General features: G+C 32.4%; 1 protein-coding gene across 2 annotated transcripts in view; it reads right to left on the bottom strand.

Annotated features, from left to right (window-relative positions):
* LOC113516602 (serine proteinase stubble) overlaps window positions 1–17,771 on the bottom strand; it is a 162,891-nt gene extending 145,120 nt beyond the window's left edge. For both annotated transcript variants that reach the window (XM_052898881.1, XM_052898882.1), the window contains exon 1: window positions 17,605–17,771. The gene's annotated coding sequence lies outside the window, so the exon portion shown is untranslated. The remainder of the gene's footprint in view (window positions 1–17,604) is intronic.
* Window positions 17,772–18,068: the final 297 nt, after the last annotated feature.

Below are 18,068 nucleotides of genomic sequence, written 5' to 3'. Positions count from 1 at the left end.
GTCAGAAATACTTTAAACTGATTTTACTAGTCAATAGTACTTTTGACTAGTTAAGAGTTTTGACTGCAACATATCGATGAATGGATGGTTGATGGTTACTCTTTCACGATATGATTCTTTCAATAAATTATTTCTTTCTTTCTTTCACGCAAAAACTACTGAACAGATCTTAATTAAAATTGGTACATAGGTAGGATATATCCTAACTTAGCATACATGGGGGAAAGGGATTATTAGTAATGGATTTTGACAGCCCCATTGCTAGCAATATACTCTATCAAACTGACCTCCACGCAGTTCTCCTTGGAAACTATTGTGGCTAATTCTTGTTGAATTCGTCACGATGAGCTAACTGACCTACTTCTTTTATACGTTAACTGTTCGCTACTAAACATAGGTCTCCCTTAGTAGTGAGTTTTGCTAGTAGTTGCCATGCTTGGCAGAGGAGTTGGCAAATGCAGTTAGGCTTTGGTGATGTTTTAAGAGAAACACTGCTGCCCATTCCTTGACCATTGAATTTCCTTAGTCGCCTTTTACGACACTTACTAGAAAGGAAAATGTGGTCCATTCTATATAGGGATGGCACGCTAAATATAATATTACGCATATATTAAAATTTATGACAGGATTACCCCACAAAGATAAACCGATAATCTCAAACTTTACATAGTTCAGAATCAACACCATATTAAATCTAAGAAATTGTAAAAAAAAAAATATAATTTATTCAGAATTTCCAACGTAATCTCGTAACACACAAAAAGGATCGTACAATCGAATTGTGAACAACCTTTTGAAAATGGCTTAAAAACGAAACGAAAGTTTCTAACGTGACTCACACGAGCAAAACAAATAACATGGTAACTGCCATAAATCAAAATACCGTATCGGCAAAATCAACGGCTGAACGGTATACGCGAAATAAAGTGATGCAAATGGTAGTTACGAATATAATAATACGTATATTAATTCAATAATACGTTTCGATACGAACCACATGCACTGGTTACCGTTGCTTTATCGAACGTGTATCAATAACGCATCAGCGCAACCATTAAGCTGGGTTCTCGCTCCTGTGTCTTGTCCATAACACTATTCTGATATATAACCTAGTGATTGGACCCGACTTCGCACGGATACATATAATTTTCAAAATTAATATATAGCTTATATTACTCGCTGTTAATATAGCCTTTCATATAGAATTTTCAAAATCAGTTGAGTTGTTTTTGAGTTCATCCATTAAAAACAAACAAACAAACCAATTTTTCCTATTTATAATATTAACAAATATTTGTAATATTAATAAATTATAAATATGAAGAATAAGATATTTAGATGTTTGTTACTCTATCACAAATAAAGAGGTCGAATTATTTTAATGAAATTTGCGGCAAAAATCGATATATTAGTTTACATGAAGAAAGCCACAGGATAGTAATAGCTAGTCGTATTATAAATGCGTTTTGGACGAAGTACAGAAAAAACACTAATAATACATATTAAAAGCAATCACCTTCATTAATATTAGATATTATTTGTTTTTGATTTATTAATAATAATATATTAAAAATATCAGGTAACTTTCTCATAATAATAGCTAAATAAATAAATATTAATAGGCTTGTGACTATAATCTCTGAGAATTTATACTTGTAAATCTGTTAACATGGCGAATAAAATGCATAACCTAACAGTACAGTTGATCGAGTTTAAATTGATCCAATTCACAAAAACAATTCGATTTCGTTTCGGAATAAGCACACATATTACGACGGTAATATCTCCAGACGCAGTTTGCGTACGGTAATACGAGTATATCCGGAGAGTGGTTACGTTTATTTTGCGTTGCATTGCTATGGTGCCTAACCGTTGATATTGGTTCTTGATTTATACGCGGAGTTGATGGTAGATACTTAGTTGTAGATTACGCTGGTACGCGACTATTAATTCATTTTATAGGGAATTAATGTAGTAATATATATTTGTAATAGCGTTAATGGTTAATTATTGGTAAGATTAATTAAATGAGGTAATTGGTAAACACTGAATGCGAGCAAGGTGTGTAAAATCCTTAAATACTCATCGAACTTGACTCCTAATAGGAAAATATATTCTATAACTAATACATACAATATAATTTATATATCATTATTAATTTAATATATACTATGTATAGTTTTTATACAACTTAGAATGGCAAACAAGCTGGGCCGTCAGCTGATGGAAAGTGGTAACCGTCGCCTATAAACATGAGCAGTGCCATGAACATAACAGAGTATACTGTTTCGCCCATGATACCCCCCATGCGTTGCCATTCCTGTGGACTCAGATGTTATGCCTCTGTACCCTGTAAATTCACGCCATATCCCACCCTTCAAACCGAAACACAGCCATACAAACACAACTGCTTCACGGTAGAAACGCGAATGGGACAGAGGTACCCAAGCAATCGACTTTTGTACAAAGTCGATTGCTCTGGAGATTATTTATATATGTATCGTATGTGATTTATGTGTGTATATTTTTTGTAAATATATTATTCTATATGTTTGTTATCTTTCAAAATATTTATTTCATTTATATATATATATATTTTTTTTAAATCTATGCACCGCCATTTACTCTCCCTGTTTAGTGTAACAGTTGACTGGTAGAGAATGCCATCAGGCATTAAGTCCGCCCTGTAGACATATTCTAATGAGTGCAAAAGTATAAATAAATAAATACAAAATTTATAAAAAAAAAATGCAGTTAAATAAAATTCTTCTGTCTTAGCTTATGCAAATACAAATAGTGACTTCAAAGAGAAGGAGATTTTCAATTCAATCGTTATCTCATAATTCCATAAATTATAAACTAATTTGGTAAATTCTATGTCTATCCGAAAGGACATAACTTACATATCGGTTTCATTGACATTTTATTAAAATCGGTTCAGTGCTTTAGTTTTAAAACAAAAAAAAATAACTAGTTTTGCAACAACTGAAATCGGTTTTTTTGAAAGACAATTTTTATTGTATGATTATTCATGTAATTTATAGTTCATATGTATTTAGAAGTCAATTTTAATAATTTAGTATATGGGTTAATTTTTTAGTATATGGGTTTTTATTTTATAATTATAAAAATTGTCCAAACCAGTTAATTCGATTTAAATTCTAAACTACTAAACCGACATTGATGAATTTTTTTTTGACCAATCTGTAAGTTAAGAATGTAAATCAATTTAAAACTGACGGTGTTACGTGGTAACAAATAAAAAAAAATGCAACCGTACCGTAGGTAATTTATTGGTAATTATAGAATCTTCCTTTTCAGGGGAAGAGACCCATGATCAGTGAAATATTCATGCATTGTTAAGGGGTCATCACGAAAATAAACATTTTAAATTAAAAAAGGATCATTAAAATCGGTTCTTAATTGATGAAGATATAGCGTAAAATACACATACAAAATTAAAGAGATTACATTAGAGATAAGACCACATTTTACACTTTGTTTTTATTTAACTTATTTTATTTGTATTTTTACTGCAGTAAAGGGGGAATCCCTTTCCCTTATCTCTATAAATCCTTAATTTCCTTTTTATATAACTTCCTTTATTCAATCCAATCTCCCCCTAGCTTTTCTCTATGCCGTAGGTGGTATATACCATCAACAAATGAATTCCCAAGGAGGGTTGATATCAGGCAGGCAGCTGATCGTAAAACCAAAAGCCTTGTAACCTTGAGTAATATGGACAAAAACATATTACTGTGACTCCAAATAATGGAAGCAGAGCAGAGAGATGAAGATGATGATGATGTGCTTTATTTCTCAGTGTTGGTGTAGTGAATATAATTCTCACTAATATTGTAAGTGTAAAAATGTGTTTGTTTGTTTGTTATCTCTTAGCACCGGAACTACTTATTCAATTATTATGAAATTCAGTATACAAGTACTACATAATATACGGAATGGATGAGAATCTTTAACGTAGTTAATTAATATATTCCATCTATGGATACGTTAATTAACCGTGATGAAAAGTAACAGACAAAGTCACGTGTAAGAATTGGTAATTTTTAAGTCTTTAAAATTAATAGTATATATATACATCTAATATATAAAATTCTCGTGTAACGGTGTTTGTTACCAAACTCCTCCAAAACGGCTTTACAGATTTTTATGAAATTTTATGTGCATATCGGGTAGGTCTGAGAATCGGCCAACATCTATTTTTCATACTCCTCAATGAAAAGGGTGACCCACCCCTAAAATATTTTTTTTTATAATTTTGTATTTTTTTTTTATTTTTATTTTATTATAAAAATAAAAAAATAAATAAGCATTGAAAAATACATACAGCTTCAAATTTTCACGCTTTTGCAATCAACTCCTGTTTTTTAATCGCGATTTTTATATTCCGAAAAAGGGTTGCAAGATGACAATCGAATATAATAATTGTAGTACGATAAATGTTTATGTATAGTTCTAGAAATAATGTATATGATAAAACAACGTTTGCCGAGTCAGCTAGTATATGTATATAAACGAAAATTAATTCCTAGCTAAATCTCTAATACCCCATCCTGAAGCATCGCATTCATATATTAATTGAAACTGGTGTTAGCAGCTACATGAAGAAAAACTACCTTCTTGCTTACTTTGTTGATAACCAGTCGTCACTCGTGCCTTCGTGCAGGCTTATTTGTTAAGGAGATCTCGTTAAATATCCATTATGCTCGCTCAGGAACGTGTGTTGATTGATCGACTTAAACGTGTACAATAATTAAGTTATTTATAACTCTTTTGTGTATCTTTCTATTTGATTTATTTGGATAGCACATCTCTAAAGAGTATAAAATGAAAGTCGCTCACCAATCTATTTTTCCGCTTATTTCTTCTTAACTACGCAACGGATTTTAAAACTGGTTTCAATGTCATTTAAATATTTTTTACAACTCAAATAATATATTTACTAAATATAATATTACATAGTTCTTAACATTGCATTTATTCAGTATATATAATTTTATTTGTCAAATATGATTAAATTATTGATAAAATTAAGTCAATAAAAATACATAATAATAACAATATTTTTTATATAATAATTAATCAATAATTTTAATAAAAAAAAATCTAATTGGAATGTCAATATATAATTAAAAAATTAAAAATATATCAAGACTGTTTTTTAAACTCCATTTATTGTTTGACACTATCAACATAATGTTCTAAAAAACATATCAACAAAATCGATTTGAAATAATTTCCACTTACTAATTTCATATTTTTAGATAAGTGATTATAAAGTGAGATACGCATATTAAATATATTTCTATTTATTTATTTATTTTATTTATTCTTTATTGCAAAATAAAACTTTGTATAAGTGGCGAGCTTAATGCCATATGCCAATTTCTATTGTATGTATCTTCGCAGCATTGATATTGTTATAAAAGATTGATAAGTTTATAAACCGAGGCGGATTACTAGTTAATATATAAAAAGAAACTACATGAATAACATAATTAAAATCCAAAAATGTGACATTAAAAATACATCGCATTATAATAGTTCAGTACGTCTGTCGTTTTTAATGTTTTTTATGCAACGTAGAATGGCAAACAAGCTGACGGCCCATCTGATGGAAAGTGGTAACCGTCGCCTATAAACATGAGCAGTACCATGGACATAACAGAGTATACTGTTTTGCCCATGATACCCCCCATGCGTTGCTATTCCTGAGGACTTAGGTGTTAGGCTGTACCCTGTAAATTCACAGCCATATCCTACCTTTCAAACAAACATGTACGAGACCTTATTTATTCAATTATTTTATACCCCTTGACTTTTTTTTTATACCACTCAGGTGGCAAACAAGCATACGGCCCACCTGATGATAAGCGGTTACCGTAGCTACTAATCATTATAAAATGTAGTATTTAGTCTTCATTACTAAAAATTCCTTCCTCTTCGAAGACTATTACCGCTCTCCACCACCATTAGCCAACTTCTTTACCATTCTAATTTTCATAAAAAAAAAGAAGTAAAAAATATACAAATCCAAGATAGAATAATAATGTCAAACAGTTTTTCCTTAAAATATTTTCCTTGTTCATGACCTTAAGAACTGCATTCATACAAAAATATTGTGAATCAGACGACCCGGTTCGTTATCACGACTCGTCTGGAGACGTCTTTATGACAACGGACGGTCGGATGCACGATTACATTATTATATCGGCTACGAGGTTAACTTTTAACTTGACTGACCTACAAGCTCTCGTTGACAAATGACATAAGATTACAAACAATGGCACAGATATAGAAAGACATTTTATTCAACAATTGATTTCGTGCCACTTTTTATACAGTGGAAGAATTAATTCTCGGATTAACTCTTATTTCTATTTTTTTTCTATTCTGGCACGATACATAGACTATGTATCGTGCCAGAATAGAATATATATATATATATATATATATATATATATATATATATATATATATATATATATATATATATAGCTATCTAAAGGTGATTATTAAATCTATTTGGACCGCAGGTCCAACGCAAGATTGCAACTAACCTGCAACCCACGCTATGCTACCTTATAAACACTTTTCCTCTCTTAAAGTAATTCAAGTTACACTTGACAGAAAACATAGTTCTTCATGGTGCGACAAAGGTGTAGGTGTTGCCAAATATGTAATAAATAGAATTGTACTTCTGTCATAGTTAGTCCTAGTTAGTTCATATAAAACTAATTATGATAGGAGTACCTATATTCTGCAGCTCATGATGGTATTGTAATGGTGAATACACTTCCTCAAGAAATGAACTATTAAATATAAAAAAAAAATTGCAAATTCAACTGGCAATTCCAAAGATAAACGTGTTTCGACACATAAACCCTTCCGATCTATTATTATACGGGTATTATTATAGATAAAATTCGGTCAAATATAAGTTGAACTAAATCAAATATAGAAAGTGCAAATGTAATCCAATATCTGCGGTCTCCTACCGTGCGTTTTTTCAAGGCACTTTCTTCCACGCACAACCATTCTTTGGAATCAACTTCCAGCAGCAGTATTTTCGAACGGATACGACAACATAATCTTCAAGAAAAGAGTATATTCCTTTTTACAAGGCCGACAGCACACCTGCAATGCCGCTGTGTGTGTGATCATGGGCGGCGGTAGTCACTTACCATCAGGTTAGCCGCATGCTCGTTTGCCCCGTGTGTTGTAAAAAAAAGTTTTTGTTTTCATTGCTTGAAACTTGACCATCACCGTCTATATATTTCTTCACCGCAATGTTACTAAGATGTAAATTTAAATTAATATTAAAAATTAATAATTTAATAATCTAAATACAATAAACAGTTGGTGTAGCTATAAACAAATGAATTAATTCAAATCGTGACATCAATATTTTCTTCATAAACATTACAGTTAATAAAAAAAAAACTTCGTTTCCTCTTAAAACCACCAATCCAATATCAAACAATTACACTCATCTTCAATTTTAGACGCGACCGTTTGAACAACAGCGTGTTAACATTTGGTAACAATCTAAATGACCGGAAGCAAGTCGAGTTCACATTGTTATTTAACTGTACCACCTTCTTACCATGTTCTAAACTTCTATTAATAAACGCCATCGGATTCATGGATGCAGCGTTCACGAAATTCGATTAATAAAAGATTTAATAGCGTTGCCCACTTTATCAGATAATTAAATCATTAATAAACATCGATTTTGTATTTAGATAAAACCAATTAATACTTTAAAAAGCTTGCAAATGATGTGGTTTTTCGCATAAAATGACAGATATGTGATTGGATGTATTCACAGGTTTCTAAGTGGTCGGTCGGCTTTTAACCTACTTTTTACTACTTGTCATCGCGAAATCGAGATGATAAATGCTAAATTGTTAAATGATTATGATGAATCTGTAATTAATTATAATCATCATATCATCATGTCAGCCGTAAACTGTCAACGGGAATAGGGGGGAACAGGGGGTGGGCGTTTGCTAGTAGTTGCCATGCTTGGTAGATGGGTTAGTAAACGCAGTTAAGCTTTAATAATGTATTAAGAGGGACGCTGCTGTCCATCCATGACCATTGAGTTCTCTTAGTCGCCTCATACGACACCCACTGGAAAGAAAGGGTTGGCACATTTTGTGGCGGGACCACACGGCTGCTTTAATTTATAAATTAGAATATTTTCTTAAAAATAAATATTACTAATAGTACTTGTATAAAGACTTAATAAAGCTAAAATATTATAAAGATTATAAAATATTCATTGTCGTAATATTTAGTAAAACTCACACAATAAAGTTTTAAAAAAAATACTATGAAATATCCAAAAAAAGAGCCTTTAAATCTTAGGCACTTATACAATATTTTTTTATCTGTCCAACAAATATTTCACGATGATAAATGATGAGTTTATTATGTAAAATTTTTGTTAATTTCTTTGGTAATCCAACGTGGAAATGCTGCAAACATTATGGAGACCTTTGGATCGGATACAAAACATGAAGATTATTTTCACTAATTGTTAATTTACTTTTTGTTTAAGTAATATTCGACGTTATTAATATTTATTTTAGAAATCTTAATCAAATTAAATTTAAAAGAGCGAAATAAAGATTGTTATTATCCTAATAAAAAAATAAATATAATCTTGATATGGAAAAAATACATAACGACATAAATCTTGTACTCTGTAAATATTATATTTAGATTTTATTAAATCGCATGCACCTACTGGTTTCCTGCCTTGAGGTTGTTGGTTAAAAATTCATTAAGGCATAATGCAATCTTGTAACTCAACCTCGTATTCCTCGCGATTTTTCTTACATAAAATATACTGCTCGCATGTCTCTTTCTCTTTCTCTCTTTCACTCTCTCTCTTTCACTCTTACTGCTTACTCTGGGCGAATGACAATTAATAAATTACCATAAAGATGAAAGACGGGATGTTTCGTGAACGTATTACGTTATATTTGAAATTAGAACACGTAATCATGTATTTACATGTAAATTTTTGCCTCATAATACAAAAATACTGAAGTAGTAGCCACAGGCATTTGTCGACTGTTGACCTTATGAAATTAGTAGGAATATAAAACTTCGGATCAGGATTCAAAACATGTACAAAAATAAAGGCACATACAATAAAAACAACTTTAACGAAATAATATTATCTACCTGATGTTACACCTTTTTTTAAGCAAATAATAAAATCAGGTTTTTTTCTCAAGGGTCAGATTATTTTGAGATATCGTATAATTCATTTAAGTTTATCATTAATGAAAAACAAGAAAAACAAATGAAAGTCAACAAACATTATTATTAATACATAGATAATTTGCAGCAAATTATTCTAAAGTCTAATAATAGCTTTTTTTTATACAACTTAGAATGGCAAACAAGCTGACGGCCCACCTGATGGAAAGTGGTAACCGTCGCCTATAGACACGAGCAGTACCATGGACATAACAGAGTATACTGTTTCACCCATGATACCTCCCATGCGTTGTCATTCCTGAGCACTCAGGTGTTATTCCTTTGTACCCTGTAAATTCACGCCATATTCCACCCTTCAAACTGAAACACAGCCATGCAAACACAACTGCTTCACGGTAGAAACACGAATGGGACAGAGGTACCGAAGCAATCGACTTTTGTACAAAGTTTCCCTCTGGCTGTCATTAGATTATGGATTTATCATTATACTTTCTATATTTAGTACCTATCTTTAAATGATAAATAAACCTTCATTTGTTTACGTGTTATACCTGAGCTATAGAATTAATTTAGATTGGGACGAAATTACGCATCGAGTAAAGAATATAAATACATAAAATGTGACGTCATTAAAAACTTCATCAGAAAGAGAATATATTTTTTTTCCCGAAACATGATTTCTATAAACCACCACGTACCCACTTTTATCTGTTCTCCTTTAATCAAAGATTGTCAGTAATAAATTGCCCTAACGATAAGACCGCCTTTTGTACCTTTATGTATATATTTTAATCTGTACTTTATGCTATTGTATTTCATTTGAAATTTCTAATTGTTATTGTATATATTTTATGTTTTTTGGTGCAATAAAGAATAAATAAATAAATAGAAATTATTAATGAATTTAATTTATATTATATTTAAATAAATTCATTTAAATAAAATGAATGTAATTTTTTCTGTATACAATAAAGAATAAATAAATAAATAAATAAAATGAATTACACAAAATACACATATAATCTCAGGCTCCTGGCCAGCTAATTGCAAAATCAATAATATTCTCATCAATCAAATCAATTTGTAATCAATCAATCAGATTGTAAATTTTTTTTTACTTATTTTCGAAATTACGAGTAATAACTCACTTAAAAACAAAACAGTATTATCAAAATTTTACTACCTGTTATTTTATACATTTAACATAAAGTTACTGCTATTATTTATACAAGATAAATAAACAGGGACTTCGTTTATTGTTGCATAATTTATTTGAACTACAATTGAATGTCTTTTTGTGGTAAATTTATTAGAAGAGAAAGAAAAATAAATCATTTTTTTTTTAATATACCTGGACTCATCTCACTTCATTACGAAAGCCGACCCCGCCTAACGAAAAGAGACGCGAGAGAAGAAGAAGAAACCATACTTATAGCGTATATACACAAGAAAAAATAGAAGTACCCCGACCCACTATCACCATGAAGCAACGAGAAGACCACACCACACAAAGAGAACTAGAGTGTGCTTAGACCCAGCGACCCGGAAATAATTGCGCCCGAAGTTAAAGCTGGGGTAAAGACGAGTTCCCCGAGTCCCCACCAACCGTGCCCCCAAAAGGGTTTGAAGACCATGATCGATTTAATTCTATATTTAAACTATAAATATTAAAATACCAAATATAATCTCAAGAGGTTTAAGTCGTATTAAAAGTCCATAGTTTCTTGAACGTATTTGCATGCTAATTAAAGTAAATAAAATGAAAAAAAAAAATATAATTAATCGTTAAATACATTTTGTTACAAAAGAAAATTGTTATATTTTTAGAGATTATTAGATATTTGGATGTTTCCTGAGAACCGAACCTCTACCCATTGGTACGGGAGAATTTAAAACACCATATTAAACCGTTACACTTCGTCAAATATTGTAATTAATCAATTAGTAAAACATGCATGTTACAAATTACCACATTTTTTGCAATTAAAATCGATGATTCAATCCATCGATGATTATCGACAAAAAAAAAGATACGCACCTCACATTGGACAATCTCGCAATGGAGCTCGATTCCGAACATAGTAGCACACTCATGTCATTATTCGCACACCAAAAAAAAAAGAACGCTAATGATATTTTTTTTCGTCGCAACGGACTGCGCAGTGACCTCTGCGGTCGTGGTCTAGACGGGGTCGTTGAACTGCATAATTAAAATACAATTAAACGTGTAGCCACTTGATGAGATAACCGAATATATACCGCACAGTAAAAAAAATGTTTACCTGATCATTTAAACATAAAGGGCGGATAAGAAACTAGATATGAGAAAAATGTTAATAAATCAAGCTTACACATAATAATTAGAATATCATTGAAACGAATACCATTGTTTTAATTAAAACAAATCTTTACACATACACACAAACACACACACACATATATAAATTAATGTCAATAATGTTTAAAAATTACTTAAATATTAAATAATTAATTTGTCCTTTGTTCCCAATATACATGACTCGTTATTATTTTCACCTAATTAAAGGTATTGCCGATAATCCACGACTTTATTTATAATGATTTACAAAAATTTTAATGATACATTTTTAATTTTAATCCAGTTTAATTTATTGGTTTGGATTAAAAATAAATATTTATTCAAAATTTTTCACTATATTCCTTATTTATTGTAGCTCTGGTATTTACTATATTTCGGCAACATTGAATTGTTTCCAATCCAATAAAATAGGAAGTTCTCCATTCAATCGAATGACGGAAATTCAGTGGCGAATTCACCGCATAATTAATTACATTTGTGTTTTGCCAAAGGTTGACTGGGAGAGAATGCTATATAGTACCAGGGGGAGACTTTGTACAAAAGTCGATTGCTTGGGTACCTCTGTTCCATTCGTGTTTCTACCGTGAAGCAGTTGTGTTTGCATGGCTGTGTTTCGATTTAAAGGGTGGGATATAGCGTGAATTTACAGGATACAGAGGAATAACACCCGAGTCCTCAAGAATGACAACGCATGGGGGAAACAGTATACTCTGTTATGTCCATGGTACTGCTCATGTCTATAGGCGACGGTTACCACTTTCCATCAGGTGGACCGTCAGCTTAATTACCATTCTAAGTTGTATAATAAAAAGGATGATAATGTCCAAAGAGAACCACATGGTTATCGCCCGTACCACAAGAGCGCGCCTCTTCGAGCACTGCATCATCGAATTGTTGGTAATTGAAGCAATTCCTATGACTTACATTTTATTTAGACCCATCTCTAACTGTATTATAATTTGTTACGGTTTGAATAAAATTACATCCTCGTCCGCCTATTGTTTTGCTTAGTTAAACTCGTTGAGATTTTGATGAAATCTGCGGGAAACAAAAGAGTAACGCGAAATGACGTGGATGGCGCAATCGTTGCGTGTTACACAACACTACATGACGAATATGTATCTACAAGGTTTTTTTACAGATGATAATGGAATGATGAAACTGGACTTGAATTGAAGAGGGACTGTTGGTAACGAGGACTGGTGGCCGTATTACTAACAATATATGTATATCAGGTTGATCTCCACGCGATCCCCACGGAAAGATATCGTGAATAATTCCATTTTATCATCGTCATCGTCATCGTGTCAGCTATTACCTGTCCACAGATGAATATAGGCTTTCCCCTATTGGGAGATTTTACCAGTAGCTACCACGCTTGATAACCGGGTTGACAACTGCAGTTAGGCTTTGGTGATGTTTAAGGAGGTTCTGCCCATCCCTCAATCATTAAGTTCTCTTAGTCGCCTCTAGCGATACCCGTGGACAAGGAAGGGATGTTCCATTCTATGCCGAGACTACACGATGGCTTAATTCCATTTAAGTAATTAATTCCTGGTAAATTTATCATGATGATCCAACTAACCTGCTTTCATCATTGCCTAACGCACCTCATTGGTTCTCCGCCAGTATATATTGATAGCACAGGTGAGGTTGCCATTATTTTTATCAGAGGGAGACTTTGTACAAACGTCATGTGCTTGGGTACCTTTGTCCCGTGCGTATTTCTATTAAACAGCTATGTTTCCATAGCTGTGTTTTAATTTAAAGTGTAGACAATAAAATTGTGGGGCACGAAGGCTTAACTTCGAAGTGTTCAGAAATAGAAACACATGGCGAGTACCATGAGTATCACGGTATATTCTGTAATTTTTATGGTAAAGATAGATATAATATCTGATATCTATATATTAAGTTCTTCTGGATACTGAGGACCACCCATTGCAATATCGCCCATACCAGTACGATATCTATATTCATTGCGAGCGGCTTCTTCTTTTCAATATTATATATTTGATAACCGATAGGTAATTTATCTATTATTGAGTCAATATATATATATATATAGCAACATCTATATATATATATATATATATATATATATATATATATATATATAGATGTTGCTATACAATATCCACCCTTAACTCATAGTGCTGTTCACGTCTATAGACGACGGTTACCACTTTCAATCAAATCGACTGTTTATCAAAGTATCATATAAACAAATAAAAAAAATGAAAGAAACACCCGAAACACCTGAACAGATGTTCATAAATTCTACCAAAGAATCATTTTGATCATGTCAGCTTTCAAACGAAATAACGCATCATAATCGGTCTGTTCGTTTAGGAGTCATGATACCATAGACAAGTCAACTTATAGCACCCCTCTTTAAATAATATACTTTGTCGTTCATTAAAAAAACATCCACGCAGACTACATCGCGACCATCTGGTAGTTTTCAAAAAATAATGAGCACTTCTTTCACTTAACGTATAATAGCTCGCTATGAACACTTCGGGCGTTTAATTGAACTCGGATTTCTGTCGTACATTCTTCACTGTCGTCTTGTTTGATAACAAAAAAGAACATTTATCAATAGACTCGCTACTTGTCTCATCCAACTCTGGAAACCTACTTTTGGAGGCAAAAAATAGCCTAATGATATAAAGTAATCACTTTTTATTAATCTCTAATAATAATATTCTTGTAATACAATTACATTTCATGTGAGATATTTCTAATTTTATTAATTTACAATTACATTGTGAATATAATAATATAACATATGTATCACCCCATTTCCTTTACGGGACAGACAGAGAAAATCTAATATCAATGGTAGTTTTTACTCCAATTTGGAAAACTCATTTTTGTATTATTGAAAAATTATGTTATATTGTTGTTGTTGATTCAGCCATTAACTGTCTACTGTTGGGGGGAAAGGGATTGTTAGTAATGGAGACTGAGAATCCCATTGCTAGCAATATACCTAACCAGGTCGACCTCCCCGCGGTTCTTCCTGGAAACTATCATGGTCAATTCCTGATGAATTTATCATGATGGGCTAACTGGCCTGTTTTCATTCTCATCGATCACCCATCACTGGTGCTCCGCCAGCGTATCCCGTTAGCGCAGGCGGGGTTACCATACCATTTACACCCATAAAAAAAAACTGTCTAGTGCTGAACACAGCCTCTCTCATAAAAGAAGGTTTGCCAGTAATTGCCACGCTTGGTAGAAGGGTTGGCAACCAAAGTTTGACTTTTGATGATATTTTAAGAAGGACGCTGCTGCCCATCCCTCCACTATAAGTTCCCTTAGTCGCCTTTTACGAAACCCACGGGAAAGGAAGGGCTGACCTATTCTATACCTGGACCACATGGCTCTGTTATGTGCAATTTGAATATCTAGATGTCTGTTTCTCAATTACTCTCGAACGATTGAACGAATTTGAATGTAACTTGGTACACGAGTAAATCATATTTATGTAGATAATAAACAAACGTTGTCCATTTTTTTCAACAATTAAATTTTCTGTCTATTACAGATTGAAATTGAAATTATTTGTAACTTCACATAGAGATTAAACATTTTTCTTGGATAAAGACGAGTTCGAAAATCGACGATTTCATACTTTATATATACGTCTTTATATATACATATATACAAAACTTTTTAAGGTCACATGAATAAAAACTAAAGCTGAAATCGGTATAATTATTAAAATCAATAAATATTATTTAACAGCGTCGCCTTCTTTCAATTTATTTAATAATTAACGATTATAAATCATCTACTTGTAGTTGTTTTGTACTCAGTAATTTTTATACATAACATTTGTCATTATCACTCTTCTAAACTAATTGGTACCAAATATCGACATCCTACTCAAATCATTAAGCGAAGATTTATCACCGTAATCAAATTAACAATAATCTTAAGTAGTGTATGCGTGATATTATTAAAATTTGCACTTTATTACTATACGCCATAGGATTCATAGTATAATCGATAGCTCGCATGTCTATCAATAATGAAACCAGTGCTGATGTGGTTATACCAGTAATCAGAGACCGTAAAGGGAGGAAAGTTAACACTCCCCGAAGCAAATGTCCGGCTCGAAGGACCAATATAAGAAAATTGCACGGCAATATATTAACGGTAATTCCCTCTAATTAATAACATGTCTACGTTAATTCATTATAGGATCTGTTGTGTAGGTAATTGATGTCAAATCTTATTGTGGATGAAATAATGAGGTGTCTACTTGTGTGCGTATGGCTGTGTATAGTAATAAGGGATGCTGCTGTATGTATTTAGGTACTACATATACCTTCATCACGTGAAGCTTTTTTTTTAATTTTTAAATATTCTCTTTCTGTTTATCGACGATTATCTATTGTGAATTGACGCTTAGGGAAAATCATCATCATATCAGCTATCCACTGCTAAACATAGGCCTACCCCACAAAAGTGGGGTTTTGCCAGTAGTTGCCATGCTTGGCAGGCGGGTTGGCAACCGTAGTCATTCTTTTGTGATATTATAAAAGATACACTGCTATCCATCCCTCAACCTTTAAGTTCCCTTAGTCGCCTCTTACGACACCTATGGGAACGAAAGGGGTGGTCCATTCTATGCCGGGACCACATGGTAAAAATTATAAAAAATTATCAATATGAAATAAGTTACAATTCGTAATTTACATAAATAGTTTATATTGTATAATATTACAGTTTCGTCTATTGATAGCAATAAATTCACTTACGCAAAGAAGTTAATTTATAATTATAAAAATTTTGAATTAATTATAAAAACTTATTTATACAAATATATTAAGACGACGAATGCCATAAAATTTCATATCACGCTCATCTTTCTGTCATAACAAGTTCCTTATCTTTTAAACAATCTACGTGAAATAACCTAATCACCAATATTCAAATTTATGGAAAACCATTTTTCTCGTAGTAAAAGTTTGCCTCACTCGTAAAGCGGCCTATCCCAATAAAATAAAATAATTCGAGCACACAAGATGTACGTCTCACGCTTATGATTTTAAACGTAAAAAAAAAATATATAATAAATATAAATTCTTTTACGGGTGCTAATTTGAGATGGTGGGTATCAGGTCGTTGCTACCTATTCTAACTCTCACTACACATGCGAGCCACTGACATACTCGGCGGCTCGTACTCGCGGAGATATCTCTTATCTAGATAAGCCGTAAGTCGAGCAATTAAAATACTTCTCGTTTATTGTTTTCAAATTATTAAAAAAAAAATTGCTTGTCAAATCAAGTCAATTTTTGTATGTGCACGCTTCCAGATATGTTTGTTAATCTTACATCGATTTTTTTTTATTTCATTTGGGACATAATTAATATGATACCAACGAGATTTTTAACCCTATCGATCATGAAATAAAATCATTATTATCAGTATAGAATTTATTATGATTAAAATCGAATTAGAAACACCGTGCTTTTGATGCCACTTCGCATAAGGTTTAAACAAAAAAGAATAGTCGATTTTATTTGTTTTCTTATATTTTCAAAGTAGTAAGAGTTACAGAAGTTACAAAATACTTGTGTATCACGTGAAATTTATCTAATTCAACCTTACGCCGCTTCTAGTCGCATCCCATATGGCGTGTAAATATCATCGTATCCCCCGGCGCCGGCGGCGTCGCGCCGCTCCGGCGATTTCGTGCATTTTTTGCAAGTGACGAGTTGGATTTCTAAATAATTTAAATACGTGCACGATGTTGGCAACGCATTAACGCAGATAGCGAATTAATTGCAGCACAGAATTGGGTTTCTGTGTATCGATTTGCGTGTATGTCGCTCGCTTGTTTTAATTGAGTTTTATCTTTTAATTATGTTGACGTTATTGGGTCGGTGTGTAATTGTGAAATGATTATTGAACGCACATGTATTTTCAAATTTTAAATTTAAATATTTGTTTGTTGAATTATTAACACTGTGAACATTGTTAACACTTACTTTTCTAATGATACGATTAGTGAATCCAATGTATACACAGAACCATGTCACTATCACAGATGCGTTTGCTAGCACTTGCACGACGCGTGTTGATCAGCTGTACGCGACTGCGTGGGAGGCGCGTGCTTGCGTTACAAATGCGCGGACTCAACTGAGCCTCTGAGCCGGCTCAGGTGAAAAGTTACACCGGCGCGGGAGTGGAACGAAATCGCGTAAGTTTTGTTGCACTTTTGCGATACTAGTTGTAATACGGAAAAGTGGATCCGACTATATGCAAGCAAGCAATCATAACTGAGTTGTTGGAAGAAATTTAAAATACATTAGTCGCTAAGTTAATAGATTTTAAATTATTTAAAATTACAATCCCGCCACGAGGCGTAATTGCGCTTAGAATTTTCATGATAATGAACTAAGTATATTTGCATATCCACGTTTCTGCGTGGTGGTATGTAAATACATACATA

The sequence above is a fragment of the Galleria mellonella genome, unplaced genomic scaffold, assembly GCF_026898425.1.
Source record: "Galleria mellonella isolate WM207_F2 unplaced genomic scaffold, CSIRO_AGI_GalMel_v1 utg54, whole genome shotgun sequence".
In the NCBI taxonomy this organism is placed as follows: Eukaryota; Metazoa; Arthropoda; class Insecta; order Lepidoptera; family Pyralidae; genus Galleria; species Galleria mellonella.
The sequence above is the reverse complement of the archived record's forward strand: the minus strand, read 5'-3'. Positions and strand labels throughout refer to the sequence as shown.